Here is an 18,628-nt window from a genome sequence, read left to right as displayed (position 1 = left end):
GGAGTGCTTCCTTGTATCTGCTGTCTGTTTCATCCGAAATAATGTGAGTTTGTTTCTAGTCAAATGTCCTTGTATAATAAAACATTTTGATGGAGGCTTTGAACATTTTATTGTAAGTTTGAGTGAATACCAACAATGAACATTTTAGTCAAACATCAGCAAACCACAGATTTTAAGGTTTAAATGAAATACAAATGATAATAATCCACAAACTGACAGGTTGCATGACTAAGAATTCAACTATGCAGACGCAGTGTCAGGTGTGTTATCGATTTAAGGCAAACATCCTGTGAGCTTAGGGAAAATAGACTGTTATACTCTCACAGTAATACAATAGAGTTTACGGTGGGTTGTGCACTACCATCCAGATATGCCCAACATGATTTTAATTACTCTAAGCTCCATACACCCATTCAAATTCAACAAGACCTGACTATGAGAGGTGATTAACTTGTGTTTGTTTTAGCTTGAATAGCATGGTTAATGTTCTATCATCACCAGTTTTGTAGTTTTCCTCCAAGTGACTTTTCATAGTCATTCTCTGCTGACTGAGCATCACTGTTGCTGTCATGTTCTTTTCTTGTCACCATATGTTAGTGTAAGTTCACACAGCTGCTGGCATCAAAGTGCATACAGTAGCTCATGATTGCACACAAAACTGATTCAGGCAGGTAATAGAAAGGTGCAGCACAGTCATCCAATGAAAAAGACATTCTGATCTAGTTTGATGAAAATATTTGTACCAAAAACAAAATTATAGGGATTTGGTCCATTCTATTAGTGCCATTCCAACACTTTTTTCATCAATGATATTGTATAGCTATTAAGTCACAGTTATTGTTGAATGACATCCATGTCTCCCCCTCACCAGGGTAACCAAAGGTGGGTGTAGTATATACTTTGGTAAAAACACTGCTTTGTAAGTGCACTGCAAAAAAAAGCTTTTCACCCGTTTATGACTGAATTTTATAGAGAATTAAGTGACTGTGCTTTAATAGAAGACCTGATCAGCATTTACTTATAAATTTCGTCAAACAAAATCTGCCAGCTCAAAACCATTCAATATCAGGGACATCGGCTCCACATAGATTCTCTAACCACGACCAGTTTAGGGTGCTTTGTGCCTCCATCTGAGATAAACTGGGTCCCACTGCGGGCTTATGTCCGATAAATCTTGATTTAATTGACCTGCTGTGAATGAATCTGTCCTACACGTACATTTAGTACAAGTATGACTAAGGTTGCAAAATTCAGGGAATATTTAAAGCTGGAAACTTTCCATGGGAATTAACGGGAATAAACTGGACATTTTGGGGTAATTTATACAAACTGTATTTACCTTGTCAAATACAGACATAAATATACACATTTTGTTTTGTCATAGGCTGATTTGATCCCTGAGGAAACTTTGGGCACTTGACTATATGCCTCTGAATCTTTGTGTCATTCTTAACATAGGTCTTTGCACAGTATTTGCAAATGTACACAGCCTTTCCTTCTACATTTGCTGGGGTGAAATGTCTCCACACAGGAGATAGTGCACGTGGCAATGCTCTGTAGAATAAGATGAGAAAAAAGCTTTTAAAAAACACTAATGCAATGCCAGAGATATAAATAGTTGGCCAATTGGAATCGTCTTTAAAAATATTTTACAATTGATGGATAAATGAATAGAAATTGGCTAGATGGACAGATGAACCATCCTCAATCAGCATGCTAATATATTTTCCCCAGTAATATCATCGAAACTTACCTGACTAGTCCTGCATCTACAGCAGGCCTCAATAGCCCTGCTGTAGTGTGCAGGATGCTGGCAATTATCTGTGCATGTGATGGAGAAATGCACAGTGGAGGGTTGAAATTCAATAATTCCATACATCTTTAAAATAGAGCTTTGAATGATGTTTTTATTGCTCAGCATTTAATTTGCGTATATTTGTTTTTTTCCAAATTCCCCAAATTCCCAAGCTTAATATTCCCATGGAAAGTTTCCGGAAAGTTTCTGAAAATTTACCGAAAATATACCGCCCCTTTGCAACCCTGAGTATGAATAAACCATCAGTGGTCACGGGAGAAACTGCAAATACCAGAGTGTGTAAATGCATTTAAATATACAGCAGTGAAACAACACATCATTAAGTTCTGCGATGACCAGTGAACATAGTGTCACTGAACTTACAAGTGTATTGATTGAGGGTAAGCCTTTAAACAAACAAGCCATTCGTGGGGTTGTCAGCATATCAATACATGTAAGCAAGACATTATTGACGGTCCCTGACATTATTGATTTTATAAAGTTTCACTTTCAACCACAAATCCCCTCGTGGCAAAGTTGTCTCTCTGAGGGATGCTCATTGTGCGCTTCTGGTTTTCACTGAGCAGCAGCGGTTGCATCTTGAGCGCTGCAGGCAAACGGCTCGTCATTGTCGGCTGCCTGTGAGAGGGAGGGAATCAGTCACTTTAATGATTCTGGCAAACTACAATTCACTGTCTGTCAATCAGTCACAAGCCATATTCTGCTCTCAGGTGGTAGAACAGGGCGTGTTTAGCATAATTGATTTCTTGGCCTCTTGGGTGCAGCGCAACAAGCTGGAAACACAATATTGACATTTTATCAGCTTTTCACGTTTGCGTGGCAGATGCGTTAGCAAGCTGTCCGTCAGATGAGGAGCATCATGGCATTTTTAGTTCTGGTCTACTTCCGTTACACAATAGACTTTCTTTTCTCTTTTTTTTACCAACAAATCAAGAGGAGCAGTTGTTAAGAAACACAGACTCACAAGACAGCCTTCCTGCATCAGTTCTCTGGTGTAAAGAGGGAGCATGTGGAGAAATAACTTATCCATCATTAGTGTTATAAATGGACAGAAATGCCGCGTTGATGCCCGTTCTCTGTGGAGCCATCTCTTTGAGTGACATCCTTCATATCACACTGTCCTTTTTTCCATTGCCAATTGTAATTTTACCTGATCCACTGACACTTTGTGGGAAGCTGGCCTGGTAATCGGTCAAACCAATTGGCAAAATGTAAATGTTACAACTATTGTCTTGACAGTCTGTGGAGATTGCATCATGAACATGAGGGCAAACAGCGGTAATTGTGTGATGACTAGGAGCTGACATGTTTTGTTAAACCTCTGCAACTGTTAATTTATTACAATAACAAAGTTCAGCTTTTGCTTCGATCACGTCAAATGATGATGAAGGTCCAACACTTGCACATCATTTGACCTTACTGGAAAGCATACACGTGTCCAAATCATGTCATGTCACTCAAATCTTTTTGGCAACATGTCTTTCCTTCAACTTCCCTCTGTACAGGCTGAGTGCATCCTGCTGGTTTAGGTGGTCATCAACTGTCAAACACCTCTTGCTGTAAACCAGAAAATTTCAAAGTAAATTTTACACTTACAATTTATTTGTAATGGCCCAGAGCTGGTTTGAGAGGCAGGGATCACTTTAGTCTACTTGGCAGTCTCATTTAAGATAATGATATTTGTGTTGGTCCTTGGGTTCACAGTAACCAAGAGATCAGACCCAAGATGCTTAGATATTCCTGCCAATTATCTGATAGTGATAGTGGCTGCCACACAACTCCGATCCAACACAAACTCACACACCGGCTGATAGTCACAGATTGAAGTTACAAATCTTAACAACATACAGGATTGAGTTGATCCAACTCTCTGTTTTCTCTTCTGTGTTCAAGTTATGAATGAAAAATGTCCAAAGGCTCAAAAGTAAACACACATGGTCTTGTTGTGACATTATGGGTGTTGAAAGGAAAATAACTGAGAGCAGCTCTTGCCATTTCAACACCAGCCTATCAGTGAACAGCACTCAGCTGAAGTTGATGTGGGGATATTGGACATTATCACATTTTCTTTTTTTCTGTCAGGAGAAGGAATAACAATCATGTTTGAATGTATCTCCGGGGGAACTCAACACCTCTCATCACCTTTTACTTTTCTCCTGGACAGGTTCTCCAGGGAAAGAGGAAAGACTTTTTATTCCTCCATGAAATCCTCAGAAAAGTGCTTCTACCTCAAATATTAGGTGTCAAATATTTGGCTCATTTACCCTTTCCTACTTATGTTTCCTTAGTGATTTCCCAACTGAAATATGGTGAGCAGGCTCAAGCTGCATCTTATCTACCTCACTGACCAATTGCACATCCAAGCCAACCACATGCCGACAGGCAAAATGTATCTAAACTGAGGCCTTTTTATCCCGGGGACACCTGGAGAAAGTCCTCCATATATTTTTTTCTCATTTGGATTACCGTGACTCACTCTGTTCTTCTCTGCAGTTTCTGAAAAGTGTTTCTTTCCCCCTTACAACTCCTCAAAAATACTGCAGCAACGCTTGAAGGAGAAATGATCTCTGCTGCAGCTACCTGCGAGTTTGAGAATTGATTTTTTAAGATTCTACTTTCATGGCTCAGCTGGCTATGTCCCATGGCTATATCACTATTCTTGAAGTCCTGTGCCAGCCGGAGTGCAGTTTAAGATCCTCAGGCTGGGCCCTTTTGGTTCTTCCAAGGTCTTCATTGAAAAGAAGAAATTTAGATTCTCTTTTAACTACATATGTGAGTCAGTGTAAAATAGGTTGTCTGGTGTTAGTATTTGATAGAGAATTTGACCTTCAAATTAGAAGCTTTGTAAAATAAAATGAAAAAGAAGCTTGCGTTTTCCCTTCTCAAACTCTTACCAGCTGGTTGGAGGGATACACATATCCTACTGAGAACAGCTGTGTAACTCAGCTTTGTGGTGATTTCAGATGGGGATCTCAGAAGTGCTCGTTCATTGAGAAGATCCACGACCTCCATTTCTGTCTTGTCCTCTATTGATTTTACTCTGAGCAAATGTTTTTACGATGATACAATATAATATGATACAATACTGGTTTATTGTCAGTTTAGATTGAAAATCCTTTTTCATCTATATGAGGTTGACACATGAAAATTTATAGTTCATCCTATTTTTCTGATTTCAGATCCCAAGAGTATTTCTTTGTTGGGGGGTTTCTTCAGCTTGTAATATTTGAGGGACCAAATCACCTGGGGCCGGGAGATGGTGCATGAGAAGTTGGAAGAGATGGAACCTTTTTGTACAAGCGCATTAAAGTCATAGACCAAGAGACAAGCGACAATACGTCTCCTTCTGTGAGGCCGCAACTGGAAATTGAATTACAAGTGACCAGTGACTCCTCTGTAGCAGCAGTGGTTTCTGGAACTGAGCGTATTCGTTGACAATGTGTGCAGAGCAGTCTGTGTATAGATTGAAGTACAGTGGTCACCCCCTCTAACAGATGGACAAGCTCTGAGTAAATGAAGATGAATTGTCATTTAAAAAAAAATTGGGAGAGCCTTTACTTTAATTTCAATGTTTCCAACATTATTTCACTTGTATTTAATAGTAAAATCATGCGCTGCAGTAAATTAATTTTATCACAAAGCTTTTTGATGTATTTTATTCTATATTGTGCCATTCTATATAAATGAACAATGGAGTATTAGGGCCATTTAATAAAAAGGAGATTTCAAATAAAGTTGTAATTTTATGAGAATTAAGAACATTTTTGGGAAATGAGCAGCAAGGAGAACCTGTGCTCATCTGAGTTCATTTCTCCTGGATACAAAATCTTGACCCAAGCTCATTGTGAAACTATGAAACTCCTTAAAATAGCAAGCAGATGTAACAACGATATACATTCCACCATAACCAAACATTTCCATAAAATCTATGTGGCTCTGGCTTCTGAATGAATGGCACATAGCCTAAAATCATTACTTTATTCTTGTAATATTTTATTTTTTTCTAAAAAAACTGATTATGATTTGTTGTGTGGCCCCAACACTATAAATGTTTGAAAACCCCTCCGAAAAATCCTAAGGAGAAATATTTACCATTGTAACTTGCTCAAAGGAAGATTTTAGCCCCTGGAATCCCTCGTTTTAGATCTTTCATTCAAGCATTATCATATGTTATTATATGGCTGGGTAATGAGCTACATTTCTATTAACTAGGCTATTAATTATTCATATCATTTTAACACATTTTCTTGCAATTCATCAGCCACATTAAATACTGGTTTTGAGCCTTAATCTGCGCAGAAGATACATCATAATGTCATTGTCGGTTCACTGTGTGTGTTGCTGCGGCGTATCATCTGAGATGACTTAAGCACTAGATAATACTCTCAGATGTGAATTATCTATTTATCAGTTAATCCCATCACACTTGTTTCCTGGGGGTTACAGGGGGTTAGCGTGAATTCAACATGTTTTGACATTTCTTTATATTTAGCACACATACACACTAACACACACACACACACACACACACACACACACACACACACAGTCATCTTATTGTATGGCTCCCTTGGAGCGCGCTGAATTCCCTGATGACTCGACAGTATCCCCGCAGTGAGACAGGGCGGGGAGCTTTTATCTGCCGCCATTGCTGGTGACAATTAATGTCAATGAAGTGATGTGTCCCAGCCCTCGGGCGAGGATGTCAGTGGGGGGGATGGGTTAGAGGTGAGTATCGCCCGGATCTATAGAGCAAGAAGAGGTGGCCGTGGCAGCGGTGGTGAGGTGGGGGTGCATGTCTGCTGGCTGAGAAACTGTGGAATGACGCCAAGTTCTCCATTAGGGAGCCCTGCAAGGTCACTCCAGTATGCAGTCCTTGTGCCAAGCGACCCAAGCTCTTTGGTCCGTCCTGTAGGGAGGGAAGAATGGGGGATGACAGAGAGAGCAACAGGGAGGGGGGGGAGGGGCTGGGGGGGAGACGTGTGGGCCACAGTCCAACCCATATGGGATGCGCTCCACAGACAGTCCATGCCAGAGGTCACTGGCAGAGCCGACCCCATCTTTGTTGAATGTCTGAAGGTTCCCTGCGAGAAAATGAGTTTTAGGAGGGAATAAAAAATGCCAGCAGACTGCTCTAGATCCTTAATCAGAGCAAAGGTCCCCTGAAAACAAGGGTGTCGAAGCACAGAAATACTAATGTTCCCCCCTCATGCGAGATTTTCTGTGGCACCTTGCCAGCGGGTGGGTGGTATTATAAAAGACTGGACAGTAACTCTTTTGCCCTTGAGACAAAAACAAGTAAAATGCTTTGTTTTATTTCCTTGCTTCTCTCTGCGCCTGTGCCTACAGAATGTTAACTTTTGTTCCCATGGGGGAGGAGTGATTTACACTGGCTAATATGATGGGCACTTTTCAAATTAAGAAGAAAAGAAAGAGGTCCTCTTCACAATAAACACTGTGTGTTTTCACCACGTTAAAGTGCCACTTTGTTGTCACTTATGGTGTTGATAGTGTTGTGAGGAGGCCAGTACACTGCAATACAAGTCTATTTAGAGAAAATTGGAGCTCATTAGGAGTGTGTGTGTGTGTGTGTGTATGTGTGTATGCGCGTGCGTGTGTGGCGTCCATGCACCTGTATGCACATGGGCTTTTCAGCCTAGCGTTCATCCTAGCTGCTCTCCCCTTCAGCAATACTAGCTTTAGAGCTTTTAAATTGTAATGTGATAGGGTTCACCTGCAAAGCTACCACAATGAATTATTAAGCTCTCCACTATGGATGAGTGAGTCTCATTATAGCTCCCCTCAGTACAGCAGAAAGATAAGCATGGCTGATTATTCCTGGGTTCCCTTTCCCCCTTGCTTTCTAGAGTGCCTGGAAAAGGAAGAATTCTCCGGTACAGCTGGAGAGAGATAAGATTTTGCGAATGTGTATTCAGATGTTCTTTCACGCTCTGGGAACTGGTAGCAGAAGAAAAGGTATGGCGGCGCGATTCTCACGTCTCTCTCTCTCTCTCCCCTTTCTCTCTCCCCGCTTCTTCATCCCCGAGCCAACAGTACAGGCTCTATGGTGATAACTTTTAAAAGTGAACAAAGGCATCAAAAGGATGGAGGAGACCCGGGGATTATTTAAATACTAGGTGCATTAGAAGCCCCGGTGTGCCTTCCATCCCTTAAGTCATCAACAAAACCTGCTCCACTTTTCTCACTCTGACTGAGGCACATGTATACTACCGACGCAAGAAAGGAAAGACGGGAATAAAGAAGACGCTGCAGCTATCTGGCTTAAAAGTATTAAGCTGTGTTATACTAGTGAATAACAGAGCGAAAGGCACTCTATCCATGTCAAGATAACAAGGAAGTGACCATGACTGGGATCATTATCTGCACATGCTCCTGCCTGATGCGGGTGTCATTGCCACGTGTCCGTAAAACGCTGCAACTCTTGTTGAAAGTGGCATTGCTGCTTCCCAGCGCTAAAACTGCAAGACAGGTTAAAACAGAAGAAAAGAGATAGATTTGTAAAAAAGCAGCACAGAGCTTTCAAGTTCTCCTACCAGCCTTTGATCAGCTGATACGATAACATGACACCTCATCGCAGGGAGAATCAGCTTGTGGCATAAAACTCCTTCGTCGGTTTGGCATGTTGTCTGCCCCTTGTGGTTCATTGAGTGGCGTATCATTAGCGCCGGCTGTCATCACCATACCCCCGAGTCACCACGGCGGCAGACTGGAATCATCGTGTTGCTACATGTGCGTTATGACAGGAAATTATCACTCTCGGGTGAGAAACGTGTACCGTCGCAGAGTGAGTGAACTGAGCCACGCCTGGCCTGGTCGAGCTTTTTCACAACCCTGTGAAATGCATGCGTTCCGAAATGTAGGCTTTCCTTTTTTCTTAGTATGTGAAGCGCTGGCGTGATGGAGAAGGCTTCATGACAGCAGGGAAGTCTATCTCTACACAACACGGTGGAAAAAGATTTTACCGTAGCAGAACATTTCCACTTGGGTACTGACATCAGATTCCAGCTTAATTATCTTAAAATAAGGGAAAAACAAGATTATCAGAGAGTTTACTAAATATCACCTCGGGTGACTGTTATCTGTTTCTAATTACGTTTCAAGGTGTAATAAAACTGTTGAAATGAAAGATGAACGACTTGTTTTGAGAAGCAAGCAACTCAATACGGCACCTCAAAAGGCATTAATGGCAGTAATACTCCTCGCGCCTCAATCGATGCTGAGCAAAATTAATATTGGAGAGTAAATCTTTCATTTTCCTGATTGATTACCGTCATTAAGAGCATTGATCAGCAGCGAGAAGAAAAAACAGTGAGCGGGCGGGGGAGCAGCTTGTAGTTTTTTGATCGGCCTCAGACAACATTAAAGAGGGAAACAGAGGCTCGTCCTCTCCTTGGCGCTCTGTCTGGCACATAGATGTCAGAGAGAGAAATTTGCAACTGTCGGGGGAATGCTTTTGTTCTGACCTCCTCTAGCTAAATGAACGCTCGTCCTTGATCGTGGGAAATGGATGCGCAAAGTGTATGAAAAAGAGAGATATGCGTGCAGAGCCTTCAAGGTTAATTTACTCTTAACTCGTATTAAGTGTTCGTCTGCTGGGGCTTCATTAGGGTGACATGCTAGTTGCAGCTGAGGATGAGATTAACCTTGCGCAGGAGGGGGAGGCGGGCCTTCTTTTCCCATCTTCCATCTCTCCTCGTACTGGCTCAGTCGCCGTGGGGGGGCTGACACACGTGCTCGGTAAACATCTGTAGTGCGTGAGGCATCTGGCACAACAAGGACAGGGAGGCAGCAGCAGTGTGGAATTGTGGGTCACCAGCTCCAATTAATGGATTGAGCCTGTGAACAAAAACAGCTAATGTTGTGTGGTAGGAGTCACAATTATTCTCACACACACACACACACACACACACACACACACACACACACACACACACAGACTGTACATGATCACATGTGAGCTTTCACTGACATGCTTCACCATGTGATGTAACGACCTCAAAGATTACATTAAAGACATTTTATTCACCAACCCGTCAAACGTGATATTTCCTGGAAACCAAGTGTTGGACAGCATTCAAATCTGTTTATGTAAAGAAGGTTCCCAGTTCGAGTCCAGTTTGTTTCTGTGTTGGGTTTGAATCTCCTCCCCTTGTCTGTGTTGGTTTCCTCCGGGTACTCCGGCTGATTGGATTGAGGTTAATCGGACAGATGGAAATTGACCAGAGCTATGAATGTGACTGTAAATGGTTGCTTGTCTCTATATGTTGGCCCTGTGATGGACCAGGGTGTAGCTCGCCACTCGCTCAGTGTCAGCTGGGATTGGCTCCTGCTCCCCTCGTCACCCTCAAAAGGATTAGCGATATAGATGATGGATGAATGGAGAATTAATCTAGTCAATATAACTTAAATTGAGTATAATAATAAAGTGAAGGCGGGATTAGTAATAAAAATGCTGACATTGTGTAACTCACAGTAAAAACTAAATCATAAATGTATATAATCAACTTCGAATTACTAGTTAAATCCAAACGAATTTCGTGAAATCTGTTTTAAAATGTTTGACTAAAATATGAATAGTTGAATACAAAGGCAATTATTCACAGTAATATATTTACTTTGACACTCCAAGCTGGATGAAGCCCTTCTGGCAGGAAGAGGATGTAACACACAGGACAGTAAACTTGTGGGGCTGCTGTTCAATCATCATGGTGCAAATAATAAATAAATGATCAATCAAACGTTCAAACCACGTCTGATCACTAACTTTTAAAATGAAGTATCTCACAAAGGTCTTCACAAAGCTGCCTGTTAAAACATCATTTACTAATAACTTCTAACCCTGGTTAAAAACAGATGAGTTGGTGCTTTGATTCAGTAAAACTAAATGAGTAATTGATTTGATTTTTCTGAATGAGGCCAACCTGGGCTTTGCTGTGTGGTGTGTAAGACGGACTGGTAAGAAGAACTGGAAACTCTAAATTGACTGCGAGTGTTTTTCTGTCTAAATGTGATATGTCCACAGTTTAACCTCCCTCCAGCCCAATGCATGCTGGGAGAGGCTTTTCAACTCTAAACTGAACAGGAAAGTGTAGAAAATGGATGGATAGATAATGGGGGCAGTAGAAATAAAAAAAAGCCTGTTGTTTTACAACCTGCTGTTCCAATAAGAACATTGAGAGAAAAAAGAAGAGAAAAAGGTGTACAGTCGCTGTTGAAATTAATTTAATTTTTCATATGCACAAACTGACATAATTTCCCTTAATCGATATATGTTTTCAGTGAGCAGTGAATGTTTGAAGCTCCATTTTGAAAACGAAAGGTGTAATGTTTTGTTAATCCTTCAAGACTCATTACATTTACCATCAGAGACCCATGATATTAAACTCGTTCCAGAAGCCGAAAAATAATAAAAGAATTCTTGAGCACATTATCGTGACCTTTGCTTTCCAGCGTTTGCTTTTTCCAGTAACGTTTTTTTCTTTTTCATGGTTTGCATGATTGTGTGAATTCCGGTCGTCCTGCAGCAGAGTGACAGCTTGACGGATAGATAGATAATAATATAAAAAACTGCTGAATACAACAGATTTCCAAGAGCTGGCAGATTTAGGGGTCACATTTCAACAGATGTCCCAAAAAAAATTTTTCTAGAACACATGAGATTCTTTCACAAAGCCATTTCCATATCCTTCTCCTACCCATGGATCTTTGAATATTTCATACAAGTTAATAAAAAAAAAAAACTCAGTGAAAAACCTTTATCTTTTGAGCTCTGGCATTAATCCTGCTTGGCGTGAGGTGCCAAAAACAACACGTTTTTCCCAACCAGGCGAAGGTGCTGATGCTTCAAAGTGTCAGGCCGAATACACACTAATGTAGTTTAAGGTTATGGCTGGGTTTCAGAGTAGGTCGCGATTAGATTAGTGAAATCCAGCCTTTGTTTATGACCGTGAACTCCCCGTTCGTAACATGCCTACTGTATAAGCAGCCCTTATCCTCGAAATAGGAGATTCTGCACCCGTCCCCGATCATCAGTCTTTCTTTGCCTACGTGGTGCAGGAGTATGATCTGCATTTTACTGTAATAAAGATATAATTGACCTGTGCACAGCGGGAGACGCGAAGAAATGGGATTGATGTCCCACTGAGCAGACGCTTTCTCCTTCTGGGTGGCGGTGGTGGTTGTTCCGACTCGGGCTGAATGCTTAGGTATTCATCCCCTCCATCCCACTCCGCACCGCCGACCCCGCAGCTCTATTCCCACCTCCCGTTTTTCATGTCACCATCAATTATTTTCTCTTGCGCTCCTCAAGAAATAAAAAAAATCTCAGTCGCGAGAGACTGAACACTCAGTCAGGAATGCAGGAGGTGCTCTAGTCTGCTGCGCTCTGAGATCGACCTGACTCCAAGGAGAGGACGTGCAGTGTGCTCAGGAAAATGTGTGGAATATTTACAAGTTTTAGTATTGTTAAAAAATTAACTTAATGTGATCCCTCTATTCATTTTCTATATTTAGACTTATTTTAGGTTTTGTTGGATATCTAATATTTGTAGTTGTTCAAGTGATGCTGTAGCCTGGATGCCAGACGAACTTAGCCCCGCCCACAACATTTTTGGTCGAGCAGTTCGGTCTGGAGTCGCTCCATTGGAAAAAATTATGGCCGGACCGGGCCAATCAGATTGTCAGGGCGGGCTTTATACGATGATTGACAGATGATCAACGGTAACGTAATCAACCACGTCATCACAGTGCCCTCGGGTTGAATTCGTTTTCAACAAACATGCCTGCCGCTGGCGAGCTGAGATGTGTAGATGCTGCCATTGAGTCTGTTTTAGAAGACATCGACAGCGCATTCATTTTGAAAGAGGAACACAGAACGTGGAGGCGACGCCAGAGCACCGCGCTAATCCCTATCGCCCCGGCGCTTGGCTGTTCACAACGGACACTGAAGCGACGCTGAACCGCCGGGCAGCGCTAATAATATCACCCGTTGATCCAGTAGATCGCTGCACGGCTTTGTGCCAGTCACACCGGAGGCTGAAGCACCGCGCTGCGCCAAGGCTGCCTCGCGGTGCTTCAGCCTCCGGTGTGACCGGCACAAAGTTTTAACATGGGAGTGGATGGGAGCCAGCTGTTATTTAAGGCTTGGCGCTGCGCTGAAGCGTCCGGTGTGAACCCAGTAAATAACTCACAATGCGTTGCTTAGCATACGTCACATACTACGTTGCTCTGATTGGTTGTAGGTCTATCCAATTGAGCGAAGAGGAATTTTACTTCCTGGTCAGTTGAAACACGCCCCATAATTTTTTCCCAATGGAGCGACTCCAGACCGAACTACCCGACCAAAAATGTTGTGGGCGGGGCTAAGTTCGTCTGGCATCCAGGCTAGTGATGCTGCACACTCAAATACGTTTTTTGAGCTGTAAAATAATTGTTGTTGTTTTTTGATGAAATACATTAATGTTGGTTTATTGTCACATGTATTACCAAATTAATAAACAAATGTACATTTATAGGTTGAAAATGGTTCATTGCGCCACCCATTGTTTTAATCCTCCATCTTTGGACCTTGTGCGACCAATGCTTTCGTACTGGAGGGTCAACTGTTTTGAGATGTGATGATTTATAAACATTTGAAATGGTTAACATCCTTTAATCAGCGTGTTTGGCTCCACCTCCCAGCGCTGCGTTGTGGAGGCATGTTTTAATTATTATGTTGAAGAACTCCAGGAAAAGGTTCCACTTTAATGGCAGTCGCAGACATAGCAACATTTTTTGACGTGTTTGTTTTCCACCAAAACATACAATCTTTCAATGTACCATTTATTGTGAATAGACAATCATTATACTTTTTAACGGTTATGTTTACACACAATATTATGGAGTGTTTAATAAGGGGGAAAAAAGTGACTTTAGACACATCTTGTTTGTCTTGTTAATCACAGACGTTACTCAGGAAATGAACCTTGGTCTCTGAAGTTTTTTTTATGCCCAACATCCACTCCAACCACCTCCATGTAACTATAGAGCTATACAGCAATTCAATTATTCAAGAAAAAGATTCATCTGAACATAATTCGTAGGAGACAGGGTTGTAATATTCCCGTAAATACTAGCCCATAAATAAAGTTAAAAAAAAGAGCTCATGCTTGTCAGCTTGTATCAGGAACACAGAATGAAAAATATAAAAGTTGTGGTTCATTAAAGGCTTGTGTAGAGAACATTTAAAATGTTCATCCATCTCCCATTTACAATCATTCTCTCTACTGCAATTTATAATTCGGCAAAGAAATGTGGGAAGAGAACACTGAGGCAAGGTGTGATTATGTGAGTGGTGATCGATTGAGGACATGGTACCTGACGAGAATCCTGAGATTTCACTCACATCTGAAAGGGGTCACACTGGCCATGTTACCTCTCACCTCTAGAATGTAAACAAGGAAAGAATGCACCCTTCATTCAAAGGCTACAGCCACACTTTTCAGTTTTCTGTTTAAAATGCATCAACTCTGCTCTGGATACACTTCTAAAATGAAAAGGTTTGGAAACGATGAAGCAGACGCTCACAACCTCTTGCTGATTGGGTATTTTTGGTCACAATGTAGCCTTCGATGATTTGTCAAGCTCCTATCACATGACCACCTCTGAAAGATAACAATCGGGTATTAGCCTTGGCTACAAGGGTAGAATGCAACACGGACAATCGAGCCCAAGAGTTTCTGACCAAGCTGTCTTAGCTAACAGCTATGTAACCTTGACAGGCCGTGCATTATTTAAACCCCTGTTTTACCCTGTAACATGCGTAGGCCGGGAAGGGTATCTTTTTAACAGCAACAGTTTGAGCAATCTTCAACCAAATGCTTCCTGTTTACATCAACACGTGCAGCAGTGTACGTAAGCGGCCACGTGATGTGCGTTTCAGGCGTGTTAGCATGGATGGGGTATAAAACTGACAATGAGTCAAAACATAAGAAAAAGCTAATTCCAAACAACAATGTAGTAGTGATGTAGCCTAAACATCTGCCTCCACGGAACCTGATTCTAATTAGAAACAGTTTCCCATCAAATCATTGGTGTGGTGGCCTCCTGCTTCTATTAATTCCACTAATTCCCAGTTGCAGCAGGAGGCTGTGGTGGGATACAAAGAAAGGAGAAGCTGTTCTAAAGTGAGCCGGTGACACCAAAACCAACACAGACTCCGACTCTTTGAATCTAAAGATTACAAAAGGGGGGGAAAAAAGAATAGCTACCAGTCATTTCACGGTATCTTTAAAACTCACACAATGAAGCTTGGAATGGCCTGCTCAGGGAGCAAGTGGCACAAAGACGACGCTGTGGGCAGTGGGGCCGTGCAGAAGCAGACACTTACATCAAGTGACTCACTCCCCTTACACAGGTACCACTGTAATCATTAATATGCATATGGTAAATGATTAAATGTGCGGCAGATAAAATGTGACGCACCATAATGAATGGAAATTTTAAAGCACATATTCAGGCTCAATTAATCATTTAGGACTATCACAATGTCACGTTTATCAGATGGCTGCAGGAAATCAAAGGAGTGATGAAAAATTAAGATGGCAGAATATCGCACCGCCGCAGCACCTGGCCAGGTCCCATAAAACTGTGCTGCTGTGCATCTATAATATAAGGTGATATAAATGCACCTGAGACGAGGACAATGAAGTTTTATCCAATAGTAATAACTGTATGGAGAAGAAGAGAGAAAGTGTGACAAAAAGTTAACAAGAAAAGCATAAATGAATAATTATGGTTTTTTTTAATCCCTCACGATGACATCAATGAATGCTAGTCAATTTAAATCCATTAAATGTATAATTCCCTGCTGAATCCTGTTTTCCCTCTAAGTGTTGCCCTGGCCATTGCTGATCTGTCAGCCTGAAGTCCTGTGTTGACTCATTCATGCAAATCGTTCTTAGAATTTTCTTAAAAGTGCTCCGTCCAGCACATGAGTGGCTTTTAAATCATCTGAGGAATTCAGATAATATCAAGGAAGTAGTCCATCACTTGACGTTATCCTACATTGACTTTCCCTGGGATTGCTTAACCTCTCCAGCCCTCAGTGGTTCTCCCCTTAGTGGCAGACCACACCCATCTGGGACCTAATTAGGCTAAAATGAACAGCAAATAGAAATTGAGCTGTGTAGGACTATCTACTTTGCCAGGCCGCCTCCGTGACAAGGGGGACTTGCTTAGGATGCAAAAGGCCTGAATGTCACTTTTGTTTATTGATTTTTAAATCTTTTGGAAGTAATATTTTGGGGCTGCAGGTGCAGTGCATGGGCGGTGCAGGCCATGCCGGGTATGACTGTCATTTGACCTAGCGAGTCCACTTTAAGTATCTGCGGTATCAACTCTTAAAAGATGACTATCTGTTGAATGTAAAGTGAGTTTTCTTTTCAAAGAAAAAAGGTCACGGGCAAACTGGTATTTAAGATTGAATGTGCACTCAGAGCGCAAACACACCCAAAACAAACTCTGCATTGCAACTCAGTGTGTACATTTTGAGAAAAGAAGAGATCAATCAATCTCAAACATCAATATCCGTTTGCATCCCTTTAGCAGCACACGTTTGCCAACTAATGAAATCTGTGCATGGCTCCCCTGTTATCGATTTCAGAGAGGCCCTAATTTGCCGCTTGAGATCAGGCAGCTCCTTCTCTCTCCCCTTCTCCTCCCTCCCTCCATCCTGATCATCTTTTGCTTTTCTCTCTCCACACACACACACACACACACACACACACATCCTCATCCTCATCCTCATGTGTAACACATTCATGCCTTGGGCAGCGTATTGAGCGCTGGCTGCAGCATTAGGGGAATCCTGTAGGGCAAAGTGTTTAGTGCGGTATCTGAAGTCGTTAGATGTGATTAATAATGTGCTGAGCGGGGCCCTAAGCCATCAAGCAGCTCATCATAAGCACATATCACCTGGTAACTACACATTCACATTTTCACATACGTTTACGTCTGCCATTCTGTACTGGACATGCTTATCGAAAGTGCTTGACAGACCTCTTGAGTGGATGGACTTTAGGTGGACTGAAAAAAAATTTAAAAGTATTGATATGATGTCATCCCCAGGTCAGTGCTGCAGATAGACATGTAGTAGACTTAAGATTAATCAGGAATAGCTCTCATTTAAAGGCTTCCAAACAGCTCAGAGGGATTTGTTACGACATTCTGTTTAACTAAGATTGTCCGATAATTAGTTTTTGACATTTGTAAATAGTGAGCTGCTGCTCCTTTGGTAGCTTCAGCTAGCAAACATGTATAAGCGGTGACATTGAGAGAGATGATTTGCTATCTAACAACGCAAGAGAGCATGTGTGTAGCCATCAAGTCAATAATGACATCACATCTCCGTCTGACCATTGACAGAGTTGATGAATGATGTGACTGCTCCCAAGAGTAAAGACAAAATGTCTGTTTTGGCCCCTGGTGGCTGGCTGCAGCATAGGTCATAAACCCAACCTCATCCATGTTAAGGGATGGGGCATGGAGCGAAAATAGGGTGAATCGTCATGATTGACAGATGAGACGATTCGTACTTGGCCAACCATGTATCAACAGAACCTCCTTCTATGGATCCGTCCCCTGATCGTTACTGCACAGATCGTTGCTCCAAATGAGCAAGATTGCAGTGTTCGTGTCCCAAACATTTTTGCTTGATTTATGGATATTCTCTCCATCTCTATATACAGTCTATGGGTCAGTCTAAGTAAACGCTATCTTCACTATATGGAGGATATTTGAGGAAGATATTTAAAATAGCCATGTAATGTACCTGACCAGTAGTGCCACAAAGTAATATTTTTCTTTGAGGGAGTCCTTGTGATGTTTGTATTGTACAGTACAAGTAGATACACATGGATGCATAATTTAACCAAATCGAGTTTTGTTCGTTGTGTACATATAACTTTGGGAGGTGTTATATAAAAGTCTACAAGAGACCTTCAACATTTGGATCTGCTTAAGTGATCCATGCCAAGCGTGGTTTGGCATTATTAAGAAATATGCAATGAGTCTGGTATTTGTACAGTCGGTGGATGCAAAGTAAAACACAAAAACGAAACACTGTCTCGATTGGAGCTTTGCATCAGAGATCGGGACACAATCTCTAGTACAGATATCAAAACTGAAACTTCACCAACAAACAATCTACTTTTCCCTTTGAAAGTATTTTGGTAGAATTGTGCTTTATTTATGTACGTGTTCACAGTCAAATGTTTTTGTGGGATTTTGTGTTTACATTGCTGTCAGCGCCACTCGGAGCCTTTGTGATGGATATCAGGAAACAATGAGGCTGCTCCTCCATCATGACCTCTTTAGAGTCTCTATTCCAAAGAGCCTCAGATAGATACACGTAGAGACAAACATACAGGTTTCACATTGAAGGATGCGTCCCACAGCAAATCACTCCTGGAGGAGAAGAACAATTCCGCAGTGTGGTAGAGCCTTCGAGTGGATTGTGGACTTTAATTAAGGTGGTATTAAAAGCATTACGGGTGTAAGTTTAAGTCCTTGAAAGACGGCTAAATAGTAGAGTGACATCAGGTGGTGCCAGATGCTCACTAAACATTTCTGGGAAGCAGCCCCCCCTCCTGCTTGCACTGCAGTGGGTGGTCTCCGAATTAGACACTGCATGCAAATTGAACCAAGACAGGAGCAATATCTGTGCAGCGTGTCATCTCTTGGCCACGGCGAGTTTGCAAGCACACTGCAGATTGTGGCCTGCCCCGGTGACGCCCACACATGTCGATGCCCCTG

The sequence above is a fragment of the Pleuronectes platessa genome, chromosome 1 (genome assembly GCF_947347685.1).
Source record: "Pleuronectes platessa chromosome 1, fPlePla1.1, whole genome shotgun sequence".
NCBI lineage: Eukaryota > Metazoa > Chordata > Actinopteri > Pleuronectiformes > Pleuronectidae > Pleuronectes > Pleuronectes platessa.
The sequence above is the reverse complement of the archived record's forward strand: the minus strand, read 5'-3'. Positions refer to the sequence as shown.